Here is a 16,181-nt window from a genome sequence, read left to right on the forward strand (position 1 = left end):
TTTCTTTTGCCAATTCCCCAAGCTTAGACCAAAAAAGTCTGTCTGGACTGAGGCTTCCAGAGTTCGTGATCTGGGGGTGGGGGAGGGGAGGCACAGATTTTAAAAGTGGTGCTCTTGTCTGCAATGTCAACCCCAAAGCATGCGTGGTTGCAGGGAATCTCCCCAAGAAAGGAAGGAGTACCAGCCCTGGAGTTAGATCTGCCTTTGGATGACTGTGCTTATCTCTCCAGAGCCATATCCTCCCCTGTAAGAGAGGAGCCACCAGACATACCGACTTGGCTAGTAGAGGTAAGGAGCAATGGGACAGCACAGGTAGGGGGCTCCCAGCCGGGCCTCGCGATGGGGCACCTGGTTATATCCTGCATTCCACCACGGTTTCCTGTGAGTCTTAGGTTTCCAATTCTAGCATGTGATCCTTGTGGGAGGACATGATGTCTTAGACTTTTTTATACATTTTAGAGAAGAAAAGCTATTCCTCTGTTTCTGGAAAAGGTCAATTGTGAATTTTTATTCTGAGAAAATTAGAGTAAGGGGATAAAAAGGGTGCCTGGAACATCAGGGGACTGTGTGAATCACACATCAAAGCTCACGAAAGATACCCCGGGGGACTCGGGAAACTGACCTTCTAGAATCTCCTTGTGAAAACCTCTAGATGTGTTTGAGAAGCCGTTGAGGGTAAGGAAATTCAACTAAGGGCTAGGAAATTTTTTAAAGTTGGGTCCAAACTTGAAGAAGGTAAAAAGAATGAATCTGGCAATATTAGACTAAACATATTTCCTGAGCTGCAGCTTAAAGATCATTTAGTTAAGACAGGGTCAGGGGGCTTACGTAAGTCACACAGTCAGATCCACAGCAGTCAGTACCTGAGAGACACCAAAGTGGACAGCACCTAGTGGCAGGGCAGGAATAAAGACGCAGACATAGAGAATGGACTTGACACGGGGAGGGGGAAGGTAAGCTGGGTACCTTGAAGTGAGAGAGTAGCACTGACATATTTACACTACCAAATGTAAAATAGATAGCTAGGGGGAAGCAGCTGCATAGCACAGGGAGATCAGCTCGGTGCTCTGTGACCACCTAGAGGGGTGGGAGGGAGACGCAAGAGAGAGGGGATATGGGGATATATGTATACATATAGCTGATTCACTTTGTTGTACAGCAGAAACTAACACAACATTGTAAAGCATTTAAACCCCAATAAAGAGGTGGAAAAATAAAAAGCAGCAGCAGCAGAGGGGAGGGCAGCTAACATGATCTGGCCCAAACAACATGGGGGTCATCACGCTCAATGTTCTTACATTTATCACGAAGGCTTTAAAACATGGTGGCCAATTCTCATAGAAAAGGCATCTATGTCTCCTCCCCTTAAATCTGGGTGGGCTTTTGACTTCCTTGACTAAGAGAGTATAGCAGGAGTGGTGCTAAGTGACTTGAGAGTTTAGGTCATAAAAGGTCATACAGCTTCCACTTTGGTTTGGAACCAAGCACCGATGCTTGTCGTTGGAGTCCTGGCATCAAGAAAGTGTGACCCGGAGCCGCCATGCTGGGCGGAAGCCCAAGCCCGAAAGAGAAGTCAGTGTGGGCACTCAGCTTGACCGTCCCATCGGAGCCCGGCCTTTGAGTCACCCCTGCCCAGGCACCGAGACAAGCGAAGCAACTTCCAGGTGATTCCAGCACCCCCCCAACCCGATGTTCAAGTAATCTGCAGCCCTTTGAGAGTCTTCCCTGCTGACCCGAGACACCACAGAACACGGCCAAGCTGGCCTGTCCAGCCCTGTCTGAGTTCCTGGCCCACAGAATCTACGCCCATAATAAAAACACTTGTTACTTTATATCTCTAAGTTTGGTGTGGTTTGTGCAGCAGTACTTACCTGGGACTTTATCTCATCAAATTGTCAAAACAACCCCACAAAGTAGGTATTATCATCATCTCCTTAGGGAAACGGAGGCCCAAGACTTACCCAAAGTTACACAATAAGTGGCAGAGCAGGGGTCAGAACCCACATCTACCAACAACTAAAAGTGCTTCTAACAATGAACCATCCACCTCCTATAGGGCGCAAGGGTCGATTTTTTTATGCATGATATATGCCCATTTTATCATGACCCAGTCCTGCCCCTCAAGACAACCTTATGGACCACTTGGAAAAGGAGGGGTCTCCGGAGACTCTGTTAGATGATGTGACCCAGTGCCCTGGTGGGAAGTGGTCAAAACCACCGGGGTGGGTCCTGGGCCTGTTCTAGTCAATACCCTTCTTGACGACGGGAATGAAAGGAAATTCAAAAACGGGCTCACCCATTCGAGAGAAATACAAACAGAATTCACAAATACCTGGAGAAAGAATCTGTAAAAATTATTCTACTATTCGAACAGAAGTGGGTAAATCTGGTAGAACCAAGTTCAAGGCTATATATAATTACATGTCAAGCTCCCTAATTCCAAATACAGAGTAGGGGGAGAGGGAAGAGGCCTCAGTAGAGCATGGAGCCCAGAGAACTCAGAGCTGACCCAAAGCTCATTCAGAGGCAGCACCCTAAGCCCTTCATGAACGAGCCCGCTGGGTCCTGGATCTCATAAGAACCATTCTCTATATGAAACTATATCCAGGTACTTGTCCTTCCTGGTAGTCACACCTTCGTGCAGCTCCCCCACCCACATAATAGCAGGGTTGTAACCAAAAGAATATGGCAGAGTGATGCCAGGTCATCTTCTAGATTAGGTTATAAAAGACCGTAGGGCTTCGGTCTTGGGCAATCTCTGTCTCTTTCTCTCATCTATTTTTTTTTTTTTCTCTTTTCTCTTTCTCTCATCTTTAACTCTGGGCTAAGCCAGCAGCCATGTTGTAAGGACACTCAAGCTGCCCTATGAAGAAGCCCACATGGCAAGGAACCTTGCCATCAAAACCTTGGCAGGTACCCCCAGCCACGTACACCTGCAGCCCCAGCTGCTCCCAGATTCTGACCCAAAGAAACCGAGATGGTAAGTGTGTGTTGTTTAAGCTAAGTTTTGGGATAACTTGTTACACAGCAATAGATAACGAATACACTAATGGCTGCAGTGTTCCTTGCTGTGTGCCCAGCACCTGCGCCAGGCTTAGTATAGCAGAGGCTCCGTCCGATCCCTGTGACTGAGTAAACAGTCAGTACAAACAACTCCTCCACTGTAATTATGAGTCAGACACGTTCCTAAAGAATCAGCAACAGGCTGAGTGAAAGAAGCCAGCCACAGAAGACCACATCCTGTATGATTCCATGTGTATGAAATGTCCAGAACAGGCAAGTCCATAGAAACAGAAAGTAGACCAGTGGTTGCCTACGGCAGGGGGGGTTGGGGAGAACTGGGGAGTGACTGCTAGTGAGTACAAGGTTTCTCTTTTGAGTGATGAACATGTTCTAGAATAGATTCTGGTGATGGTTGCACAATTCTGTGAGTAGATTAAGAAAGCACGGAATTGTGTACCTTAAATGAATTTTATGGCATGTGAATTGCATCTCAATAAAGCTTGTTGTATTAGAAAAGCGGGAGAGGAGGGCTTCCTTGGTGGCGCAGTGGTTAAGAATCCGCCTGCCAACACAGGGGACACGGGTTCAATCCCTGCTCCAGGTAAGATCCCAGATGCCGCAGAGCAACTAAGCCCGTGCGCCACAACTATTGAGCCTGCGCTCCAGAGCCCGCGAGCCACAACTACTGAGCCCGCAAGCTTCAACTACTGAAGCACCCACGCCTAGAGCCCGTGCTCCACAACAAGAGAAGCCACTGCAATGAGAAGCCCGCGCACCTCAAGGAAGAGTAGCCCCCACTCACCGCAACTAGAGAAAGCCCGCGCAGCAGCAAAGACCCAACTCGGCCAAAATAAATAAATAATAAATAATTTTTTAAAAAAGAAAAGGGGGAGAGGAAACCAGGCGAGGTCACTGTCCAAAATGCGAAGTGGCACCAAGGGAGGCTGGTTCCCCACAGAACTAGGAAAAGCCTTGGGATTCTCAAAAGTGGAGGGCCCCCCCGCCAGGCCTGGAGCAGAGAGCATGCTAAGGTCTCAGGGAGGCTAACCAATGCCTCGGGCACCATGGGGTGGGGTGGTCTGCGCCAGCCCGCCCACTCAGTGAAAGGGGGTCTGTGTGCTCACCATACAGGGTCTCAAGCTGCCTGGAGCCCAACGTGCAAGGCCTGGACGTGTCCCTGACTTCCTGTCCCCCAGAGAGCATTCCACCCACCCATGGTCAACACCCAGCTCTCCTGGGCTGGCTTTTCCACCTGGCCAAGCCAAGGCCCTTCACGCAGAAGGGGTTGGTCGGAGGGCACAAACCCACAGGCTGCAACTGTCCCAAAGGACAGGCGGGCTCCGCAAATGAGCCGATCCTACGGGGGAGTCACCCAATGATGCCGGAAAGCCGGTCCTGGCTGAAAGCCCCCCAAAGGAGCAGTGAATTTAGGGCAAAGAAAAGGACTTAAACGACACAGAGCACACTTGTACATCGTATCTAAGAGGTGGTCAAGACTGGAAACAGAAACAGCTTCAAAGCAGACTTTGAACAAGTGTGTCTCACAGAGGCCTTGGGGTGGTCAGAATCTTCCGTCTCTCTCTGGCCTCTGAGGTTGGTTTCAGAGTCAGAGCCTCACAATGTGAAGAAGCCAGTGGTCGGACCCAAAGAGCTCTTCCCTGCACCCTCCCAGAGTCTAGGGTGAGCCTGGGGGCCTGGGGAACCTAATGAAAGTATACACACAAATGTTCTCCTAGGAACATTTTCTGGGGAGAAGATCTGAGATTTTTCAGTGGATTTTCCTTTCTTTTCTTTCCTTTTTTTAAGTTGCAGCATGCGGGATCTTTAGTTGCGGCATGTGAACTCTTTAGTTGCAGCATGTGAGATCTAGTTCCTTGACCAGGGATCGAACCCGGGCCCCCTGCATTGGGAGCATGGAGCCTTAGCCACTGGACAACCAGGGAAGTCCCAGCAGATTTTCAAGAGGATTTAAAATCTGAAAAAGGTTAGAAACCATTGAGTGGTGGATTTCTAGGGCAGGTGGATGATAGATTTTTTTTTTCTTCCTTTGGCAAATCTGTATATTTAACAAACTTTTCATAACTAGCTTGTATTGATTCTGTACAATTAAATCTATATAGTATACACACACACACACACATAAAACATATAGCACATATATTAAAAACATGCGTATGCATAATCTAGGAAAATCACAGTCTATGATACCTGGAAGACGTAGACCACCCCAATCTCAAGACCCCCAAGAAATTAATATCTTTTAAAGCTACAAACTCGACTTCCTCTCTTCTCTCCTGATCCCAAACAAGTCACACACACACACACACACACACACACACACACACACACACACACACACACATTCAGGGTGGCAATGGAGATGGGTGCCCCTCATAAGGGTCTCAGCTACTTGGCAGCTTACTCCGTTCTCCTGGGTACCCCCTCCCCAGGCTCAGCCCCCAGCCTCCTTCTCCACCCAGCCATGGGCTTACGTGTCCTTCTCTCCTGTTGTCATGAAACCCTAGACCTGCAGACAACCTGTAGGCCTTGGGGATGACAGAGGACTCTGAACATCTCACTCCATCAGCCTGACCTGGTCCATCGCTCCTTGGCAGGTGCCCCCCTGCCACCTCCTTCCACTCCCAGGTCTCCAGGCTGCTCCTGCCCTGGGAGCCTCCGGGATAAGTTCAGAACAACAGCCTCTTCATCAGTTATCAGGCCTATCTCTGGGGCTACGGCAAGCAGCTCCCATCACTCAGCATCTCCCACGATAAGGCACATTTTAGGTGCCTTATGTCCATTTTCGACTTTAAGGATCACAAGTAGCCCTGAAGGCAGGCCCTCTGTTTCACAAAGGATGAGGGTGAGGCTCCGGGAGGTAACGCTGCACAGCTAGTGACGCGAGAGGCAGGTTTGAACCAGGTTGACTCCAGAGCCCTGCTCTTACCAGTGTACCACGCTGCCTTTCCTGGGTTAGTGCAAAGGAACCAGACTGGGGCCACTGGTCAAGAAGACACCTGAGTCCTGACGCCCTGACTGTGTCACCCATTAGTTTGAGGACCCTTAGGTGGACTTCCCACAAAAGGTTCAAGAGTTGGGAAAGGAAGCAGTTGAGATTTCAGAGGCCAGGCCCTGCTTCCTCTGGACAGAGGGGGAGGACGGGCACCAGCGGGGCAGGCTGGGGCCAAGCTGGGTACCGGAAGCTGCATCCTCGTGGCACTTCTCTGTAGAAGAACAGATCCCAGGAAGACACTCCACCAGAGACAAAGGACCGGCAAGAAGAGAAAGGCTGCCTGGAGCCCAGCTCCTCTGCACAGGCAATGGACTCCCAGAGGCCTCAGCCCTCCTCCCACCTGGGATCCAGATTCCCCTGCCCCAAATAAATGCTTCCTCCTGGGAAACAGGTGGCCACATTTGGAGACAGTACAGGACAGGGGGTAGGAACAGGCCCTGCCACTTCCTAGGGCAATACCCAGGAAGTGCCTAGGTATTCCTGGGTCATAGCTACGGAAGTGACTAAAGCTTTCTGTGCCTCAGTTCCCCCTTCTGTAAAACAGAGATCGCGATAGTGCTTCAAAGAATTAATTCGTATTTTCAAAGCGCCCCGAACATTGTCTAGCAGAGTCGGGGGCTACGGAAGTGTCTGTGTTGTTATTATCATTAGACAAAGACAGAGCAAGTTAGAGCAAGGAAGGTGGCAATTCAGAGCCGGCCAATAGCAAGGTTCATTAGTACAAATGCTGCTGATTGGATCTGCAGAAAAAGAAACTGGTGTGAAAGGCCTCCCTTCTAGAGCATGTGAGGGGCTGGTGTCGTTGAGATGGGAGTTCTAAGTCAAACCCCGCCTCTCGCCCAGGCTCTGCGGTTCTCACGTCTTACCTGACCTCTCCCTAGAAGAATCGGGGGAACCGTGCTCTGCATTTGCTCTTGAAGACATCCTGACCACTCGTGCTGGCCACCCGGGGTGCCAGGCTGCCAGGTCCCGGTTGGCCGTGATTGTGCCCAGACACACCCACACCAGCTGTTCACCTTTGTAAGGACACAACGTGGTCAGTGGATAAGCGGAAGAAATCCGGGTGTGAAAAAAGAAAGGGCTGTTTCCATGAAGACGGAACTGACTGCTTTAGAAATAATAAAGACAAGTCACTAAAACAGAAGTTTCCGTTGAATGAGACCGAGGAAACAACTGTAAAAGATAGCGAGCGGAGAGGGACTTCCCTGGTGGTCCAGTGGTTAAGACTCCACACTCCCAATACAGGGGGGCCCAGGTTCGATCCCTGGTCAGGGAACTGGATCCCGTGTGCCGCAACTAAGACCCGGTGCAGACACATAAATAAATAAATATTTAATAAAAGAGAGAGAGAGATAGGGGAGAAGAATAAAAATGGACAAGGTCGATACGCCTTATGTAAGAATGATGAACCGACCAAACAAAAGCTCTTGGCCTTACATCAGTACGTCAACGTACATCGATGTTTTAGGTTAAAATGAAATGCTTAGATTCGAGGTGTAGCATGTTAATCAGCAACGTAAACCAAAGTTGCAGTTACTCAACCAATGGATCACATAGGATAAAAGGGCTCTTACGAAGCTAGACATTTCTTGTCACATTTGCATGTAATCTAATCGCTATTTTGCCTTGATCTATGTTTTTCAAACTATAGTTGAAGGCACTGGGCTGGGAGTAGCGGAAGCCACAGGAAAAACATAAACATCTTCCCGGAGCATCCATCTGACTCAAGTAAGGGAGAAATAGTCCTCATAGCAAAACAAACACGGATAATCATGGAAGAGAATGTAAAATTAATGTTAGTGTTAAAAATAAAACTTGAAGCTTCAAAGCAAGGTCACGGTTGGGGTGGGTTGCTGCAGGCTAGGGTCGGAATCCCATCTCCTCTGGCAGGAAGAGCCAGTGGGAAAGTTGGAGAAGCACACTCCGTGAGGGTCAAGGTCACTGCCAGCTGCCCAGCCATCTCCCAACCACGTTCCCACAAACCTGCAGCACAAGGGCCTCTGGGACAGCTGCCTCCAGAGCAGCTTGCCCACTTGGCCATCCCCGTCTCGCTGCTGCAGCTTGCAGGTGACAGGGCCAAGCCAGAGCCCACTGCCATGGCCAAGGCCGCTTGATGGCAGACCTCACCAGAAGACCTCACCTCCACCCTCCTCAGTCCCTGTCCTCCAAGCTCCTTCAGACCTGGAAGGGTTAGAAAAAGCTGAAAAAACTAAACCTTCTAGCTTTGGCACATCTGAGAGCAGCAGGCTGATAACAAAGGCGAAAGCGATTCCAACCTTTATCTGTAAAATGGCGGTATTTATTAATACACACCTTGTGCATTCCAAAAAGATCCTTCATGGGAGGGTCCAATAAGGTAGTGGTTGAATAAACCTCAGCACGCAAGCAAACCTCAATGCCTTACGACAAAGATACCTGTCATTTAAAATCCATTCACCCCTACAGCGTGGGCTGCAAAGATTCATTCATCCACTGGCAAAACCAGCAACTTTTGGATGCCCATTACCAACTATAGGTTTTTCCTTATTTCTAATCCTCACAACAATCCAGTAAAAGAGCTACTGTTATCCCAATTTTCAGGTGAAAACCTGGAGGCTCAGAAAGGTTGAGCAACTCATTCAGGTCACTGCGTGTTAGGGGTCAAAGCCACGCTCTGAACTTCTGTCCAATTTTAAAGCTTGCCTTTTTTTTTTTTTTTTTTTTTAATTGGCTGAGTGGCACGTGGGACCTTAGTTCCCTGACCAGGGATCGAACCCGTGCCCCCTGCAGTGGAAGCACTGAGTCTTAACCACTGGACCACCAGGGAAGTCCCAAAGTTCTTGCTTTAGACGCGAACGTAAGGCTTCCTTTCTACCCATTCACAAAACACTGTGCCTCCCGCTGTGCTTCCCGCTGGAAATATGAAGCCACACACATCTTACGAAGCTGCCACATATTAGATGTGCTGCTGCGCTTAATTTAAAAATAGAGCACGCTTCATCGCTGGTTTCCCAATGACAGTAGACGACCTGTAGTATTCAAATATTCGTCACACCACACAATAGGGAAAAAAGATTCATGACCCGGTGAGCCGCCTTTTGGACCCAAGAGCCATTAGAAACAGGAGGTGTGGTTTTGCTCACCCTTTCATTGGCTCTGAACATGAGAAATGTTTTCTAATGGAGTTTTTTGAGAGGGACAGATAAAGGGGAAAGTTCGGGTTTTTTTGGTGTTTTTTCCCCTTAGAAGAAATTTCTCATGAAGCTGTTTATTTGAGACCAAGACCCTGGTTTTTATTAACTTCCTCCTCAGACACAGATCAGCAGCAAAGAGGAAAATGCATGCATTAAGCGTGGATAAATAATCTGTGTGCTGGACTTACATCCCCCCCTCACCTGAGGCTACCTGATGCCCACTTGAGAGGAGCACGGAGGCCTCTTTACTCCAAGGGACTGCAAAAGCCTGCTTCATGGGCAGCAACCCAAGCTGGTGCCATGTCCCCCAGAGTCCCACACCTGAAACACCTGCCTCAGTTTCCCAAACTGCATGAAGGAGCATCCGGATGTGGACGCAGAACAGTCACCAAGATGAATTCTGGACTCCACCGTTTGTAAGTCTTTACCCCCACTTCCTTGCTATGGAGGCAACAGGGCCATGGAGCACAGGGTCCTGCAGCCCCTCACAGCCCCGCCCTTCAGCGAGGTTAAGCATCACCTGGCATCGGTTCATGTATTTATTTGCCCCAGGGAGGCTCACACCTAAATGCAGCCAGTCAGACAGCCGGCGAAAGGATCCATTTCGACAGAGAGGGGCTGTCAGCTTCCTCCTAGGATCGGCTACCTTTACAGCAGCAGAAAAATGGATCCCTTTGGCTTCAGAGTAAATCGTCTCTCCTTGCAGAAACAAGGTGAATCGTGAGAGTGAATGGGGACTTGTTAAATTAAAATAATGGTAATAACGAAAACAGCTAGTGTTTACTGAGTATCAGCTATGTGCTAGGTCATGTTCATTATCTAGTTTATCTCACTTAATCCTTAACACAACCCTAAGAATAGGTCCCTTTAGCTTCACTTTATAGAAGAGGAAACCAAGGATCAGAGAAAGTAAGTAATCCACTCAAGTTCACACAGCAGGGTTGCGGAGAAACTACAGTTTAAATTCCAGAGTTCCATCCAGTTCCAGAGTTCAAGGGTTTAACTGCTGTATTACACTGCAGCAAACCTCATGCTGTACATATAGCTAGCAACCAAAAAGAAAGCTATTTAGTCTCATTGCAAAAACAAACAAACAAACAAACAAAACAGAAAGGGCTTCCCCGGTGGCGCAGTGGTTGAGAATCCGCCTGCCGATGCAGGGGACACGGGTTCGTGCCCCGGTCCGGGAAGATCCCACGTGCCGCGGAGCGGCTGGGCCCGTGAGCCATGGCCGCTGAGCCTGCGCGTCCGGAGCCTGTGCTCCGCAACGGGAGAGGCCACAACAGTGAGAGGCCCGCGTATCGCAAAAAAAACAAAAGACAGAAAGAAAACAAAGCACATTTAAGATGACTAAAAACATTTAGCTTCAGGAGCCATAAAAATGGTCAATGCCTTTAATGTGATAATTTGTGAAAATGGTCAATGCCTTTAATGTGATAATTCGTGAAAACTCAGATACCTTAAAATATACGTTACAGTATTTCAAAAGTGGTTTGTGTGTGTGTGTGTGTGTGTGTCTGCCTGTCTGTCTAGAAGCAACATAAATGTCCCACAATGGAGGATGACCAAGAAAATGATGGTGTCCCTGCATTATGACACTTATGCTGCCAATAAAAGGATGGCCAGGTGATGAAGCAATGTGGAAAAATGCTAATGTGCCCATGTTAAGTGAAAAAGCAAGTTACAAAAGCACATGCTTTGCCCCTCAAAAAATTAAGTATAGGATTACCATATGAGCCAGCAATTACACTTCTGGTTATATGTGCAAAAGAATTCAAAGCAAGGACCCAAACAGATATCTGTATATCCACATTCAAAGTGGCATTATGCACAATCACCCCAAAGTGGCAGCAACCCAAGTGTTCATTGACAGATGACCGGATAAGCAAAATGTGGTCCATCCACATAATGGAATATTATTCAGCCCTAAAAAAAGAAGGGGATCCTGGCACATGCTGCAACGTGGATGAGTCCAGAGGCCACTGTGCTAAGTGAAATAAGCCAGAGTCACAAACGGACAAGTACTGTGCAATTTCACTTAGAAACCGAGAGAAGTCAAATTCAGAGACAGGAAGTTGAATGGTGGTTGCCAGGGGCTGGGTGGAAAGGGGTATAGGGAATTAGGGTTTAAGGGGTAAAGAGTTTCAATTTTGCAAGACATGCCTACTAGTCACAATTAAAGATGCACATTTTAGGGCTTCCCTGGTGGTGCAGTGGTTGGGAGTCCGCCTGCCGATGCAGGGGACGCGGGTTCGTGCCCAGGTCGGGGAAGATCCCATATGCCGCGGAGCGGCTGGGCCCGTGAGCCGTGGCCGCTGAGCCTGCGCGTCCGGAGCCTGTGCTCCGCAACGGGAGAGGCCACGGCAGTGAGAGGCCCGCGTACCGCAAAAAAAAAAAAAAAGAAAAAGAAAAAGCACATTTTAAAAAAGGAAAAGTTACCCACATTGGCAGTGGCTATCTATGTTGGTATAGTGGGAAAATAATAAATCACTTACAGATCACCTTCTACACACCAGCTCCTTTACAGACGTTGTGTGTTTCACTGTGTGCCTGGCATTTTACACATGAATGTATGCAATCTTTAAGACTGGCGGTAATACTGCTATTTCAATGTTACAACTGGGGATTCTGAGGCTTGCGATTTCCCCCAGAGAGAGTGAAACAGTAGCGAACTGAAATACCACTTTAGAAACAGCCACGCCCATCATTTCCAATACTCTCCCTCTCGGCTCAGAAAGTAGGTGGGCTTGGAAAGCACCCATTTCTAGGAGAAGCTCAGAGAGCCTTCTCCGAATGGGTGAGGTCACCACTTCTGGGGCGGGAGTGGAGCGTTCTCCTACACACCAAGCTGGTGCAGTGGCAACCTCAGGCCCCAGAGACTGGGCTGACCCCCAGGGAGCGGGGAGTGGGCCATATTTTGGAATGACCCGAAGAAAGTCAGTGTTTGTCTGCAGGGGGGAGAGTGAGGAGGGAGGTTCCCGGGCTTTAAATTTTTTTCTTTTTTCCATCTTGAAATTGGCAGCATTTCTGATATGATTGCAGGGGATTTCCACCAACCAAATAGAAAATTCAGTTTTAGCATTAACTGCAAGGAGAGAGGAGTTTTGCAACCTTTGTCATTTATGAAACACTGGCAGTGGCGCCAAGACGAGAATGTTTTCCTCCTCAAACCAGTCAGGCTCCAGCCATCCTTGGCTGGTGGTTAATTACCACACGCGTCTCACTCCCAGACAGCAGCGCACTGACACTCCCTGACCCGCCCAGAGCACTGTCCTCCGGACCTGACCCTCCCACAGCTTGGCTGGGAAACGTGTGGGCCCCCTGGAGAGTGGCTGAAAGAGCTCTTCTGAGGTCCCACGGTAAGGAAACATTTGATGGGGCCCCAAGCCCCACGGTCTGACCCACAGAAGCAGCTGGAGGGAGGAAACTGCTCTCTAAACAAAAATGGGTTTGAAAAATAAGCCAGCCAAAGGGGAATTGCTTCATAAGTTGCACATTCACTTCTCCCTTTAACTGTGCAATTGAAGAAAAACAAGGTGAAGCAGGAACTAACCCCTCACATCCCCCCATTCACCCCCCACCCCCACTATCTCCCCTCGACCAAGCACAAAGGCTAACCGGGTCTGAAGCCGCGTAAGCTCCCCCTGGGGCTGGTACCCACCCTGCCTGCCTACCTTGCTGTTAGCACAGCCTCTTGGCCCGCCCCCCGCGCCGCCCGGGGGGGATCACGGTAAACACTTGCTAAACTAGTAAAGCAAGACAAAGGATGGAGCCCGCAGCATCATGCAAAGATATGCTTTATGTGCCCACCCCCCCACCCCCACCCCCACCCCCACCCCGGGGCATGGACCGAGGCTGCAGAAATGCAGTTTATCCTGCTAGAAAGGGGCATCGGCATGGCCGGAAGGGCCTCTGGGGCAGTTGCCCTAATTCCAGAAACAGCTATATTCGCAGAGTGGCCAGCGTTGTTTCCAGACACGGGTGGAGAAGGTGAGGGGAGTGGAGCTCAGGAGGTAAGCTTGGCTGTCTTCAGAGCTGGCAACTGCCAGCTAGGTTTTGAGAGCACACCCCCTCCTCCCACCCAACCCCACACTCCAGGGTGTCTTCCATTACTCTGGTGGTGAAAGCACCAAAAGAGACTCCTCAGCATGTGCTAGGCAGTGCTCTCATAAGCCAGGATGGACAGAATCTCAAAGTCAAGGAATCAAGCCACAGCAGGGCGTGGGAAGGCTAAAGGGTTGGCAATTTCTGCTCCAGCGAGAGCAGAAGAGAAAGCTCTGCTCCTGTCTCCTTGCGTTTGGTGACGGCCTGCTAAATCAGAAGGATCTTCGTCCCCACTTGTCACATCAATCAAACCGGGTGGGTGATGGCAGTAGGGTTTTACAGGACAGTACCCAGGTGGCTCTGAAAGGACACCCCGAGTTCCCCGTCCCCACAACAAGAGAACTACTAGCAAACATTCTCCTTCACCTGCAAGCAGCTACACCATCAAATGATTAAACGCTTTGGCATCTGAAGGAACCGGGATTCTGGATCAGCTAATCGTAAACGTGTGGGTCGGGAAGTTATTTAACTTTCCTGAGCCTTCGTTTCCTCCGGGGAAAATGGAGACATCATTCAGCTCCTACGGTTAACCGAAAACCATCGGTAAAAACAGTCAATTCTTTGGAGGGGAAGAGTGCCCGGTGGTACCATTCACCTGACAAGCGCACCAAGGTACAGTCAGTCACTCCAGCGCCCCTTGGAGAAGTGCTCAGTGGGATTCGTCCTCGGTTTCAGAGTCCCTTTGGAGCAGTGAACCTTCCCCTCCGAGATTCCTGGAGGAGGCACCCGCTCCCGGCCCCAGGGCACCACCGCCCCGCACACACGTGTGACCGTGCAGGACATTTCTGAGGGTGGCGTCCACTGGGGCTCTGCAGGAGCCCGGGCGAAGAAGCCCCACTTGATGGTACGGTGGGGTTCGAGTCCCCGGGCCCTCCTTCCAGGGGACACCTGAACGAAGTGAAAGCTGCTCGATCATCCGAGGGCGCCAGAGCGCTCCATCTGCAAACTGGGGGGGGGGGGGGTTCCCAAGGGTGCTGCGCGAGAACCTGGTACGTGGGCCGCCCCAGGTCGCCCCCCACTTCGGCCCCGGAAATCCCATCCCCACCCGCTTCTCCTCCGGGAGCGCGCTTTTCGGGGCCTCCTATCAGCCCTCTCCTGGCCCCCTGGACCTCCATCTCCCCACCAGAGCGGGGCGCAGACGGCAAAGCAGTAACCCCCATCCTGGTCCCCAAGAAAGTTCTCCCTGTTCCCCTCTCCTCGATCTCAAAGAAAGGGGTGCAGAAGACGTAGCCTAAATATAAACAGGAAACGCGATTTTTAAAAAAAGCAGAAGAAGAAGAAGAAGAAGAAGCAGCCTCATTCAGGCTGAATTACGGGTAAGAGTATTTAAAAGAAGAAAGAAAAAAAGAGTCCGGAAATGCAAAGCTGAAGGCGGTTTTGCCGCCGTAACCCGGGCGCAGCCGCAGATCCGGGGGCTGATCTCCGCCGCGCGGCTGCAGTAAACACGCGGTGAGCGGCGCCCGCGGCCGGAGCCCGGCAACGTCCCCGCCGGCCGCTCTCCGGCCCAGGGCCCCGCTCACCAGAGCTGCGGAGGGCGCGCCGGGCCAGGGCGCCGGGGACGTGTGCGCACCCCTCTCCCCTCTGCCCACCGCTCGACGGGAGCAGGGGGGCGGCACCGCCGCTAAGGAGAGTAGCCTGCGCCCCGCGGCGCGGCCGGGGCGCCCTGGGGTCCCGCTCGCCAGCGCCCGGCACAGGACGCACGCGGCTGAGCGCTGTCCGTCTCCCCGCCGCCGGGCCCGGGGGCTCCCCCGTCCCGCTCCGCGGGGCAAGCAGTCCAGGCGCAGGGGAGCTGTGCGCACCCCTCTCGGCGGACGCTCAGGGGGCGGCCCCGACCCCGCGCACAGCCTTGGCTCGGGTCCCGGGCTCGCTGGACGCGGGCGGGCGCACAGAGCCGGGGCGCACGGGCTGTACGCGCCGGGAGAAGAGTCCGCCAGCCGGTCCCGCGGCTCCCCGAGGTCCCCCGAAGTCCCCGGCCCCGGTCCTCCCCCCGACCTCCCAGACGCAGCCAGAGGCGAGCGCTTACCGGTCCCGGCGCGGCCGGCAGCGGCTGGGGCGGCTCGGGCCGGCGGCCGCTGGGCGCGACGGCGCTGGGCGCGAGTGAGCGTCGAGGGAGGGAGGCGGGGCGCGGTAGGGGCGCCCCGCCTGCTGACAGCCCGCACACTCCACTTCCCACCTTGTTTCCTTTTTACTTTTGCAGCAGGACAAACAACAGGTCCTCCTGCCGCTGCGCCCTCCGCGCCCGCCCCCCGAGTCCCCACCCCGTCTGCGGGTGGAGGGGCGTCCTTCCAGGGCCTCTGGAAGCTGCACCTTGACCTTCTTCAAAACGACTTTATATGTATTTATATATAAAAGAAGACAACCAAATGAAGGTCCTAAGAGCCCATAAGAGCCCATAAGAGCCCCACGCCTTCCACATTCGCACACTAAAGAATTTCAACAGTGGCCGGAGAAAAGCGGGAGGCAGCCAGGAGCGCCCCCAAAGCCAAGTGTAGGGAACTGAGCAGGAGGGAGGGTAAGTGGGGCGGAGCTTGGAGCTCAAAGTCCCACTCCTCTCAGCCCCAGAGGGAAACGGTGGCCTCCAGGCTTTGATGGGTAGAGAGCATGGGGGTTGGGGGCCAACGCCCCGCCCCCTCCACCGCCCAGCCCAGCCCCAGATTACAGTAGTGGCTTCAGATCGTTCTAGGATGTGATGGGGGATGAGCCAGTCAATAGCTTAATCAGATGACTTAAAGGACCCTCCCCAAACCAGTCTGGGAGGTAAAGCACCTGTTTGGTTCCCTTGGACAGATGAGGACACTGAGGCTTGGGGAGGGGGTCTCTCTTTCTAACCAAGAGATTCCCTGCCCTCTCAGGACCATCTTGGGCTCAGTGCTGGCTACAGCAACGGA

General features: G+C 51.6%; 1 protein-coding gene across 2 annotated transcripts in view; it reads right to left on the reverse strand.

Moving 5' to 3' along the window:
• PIK3CD (phosphatidylinositol-4,5-bisphosphate 3-kinase catalytic subunit delta) overlaps positions 1–15,392 on the reverse strand; it is a 49,877-nt gene extending 34,485 nt beyond the window's left edge. For both annotated transcript variants that reach the window (XM_067017893.1, XM_067017922.1), the window contains exon 1: positions 15,317–15,392. The gene's annotated coding sequence lies outside the window, so the exon portion shown is untranslated. The remainder of the gene's footprint in view (positions 1–15,316) is intronic.
• Positions 15,393–16,181: the final 789 nt, after the last annotated feature.

The sequence above is a fragment of the Kogia breviceps genome, chromosome 1 (genome assembly GCF_026419965.1).
Source record: "Kogia breviceps isolate mKogBre1 chromosome 1, mKogBre1 haplotype 1, whole genome shotgun sequence".
NCBI classification, from domain to species: Eukaryota; Metazoa; Chordata; class Mammalia; order Artiodactyla; family Physeteridae; genus Kogia; species Kogia breviceps.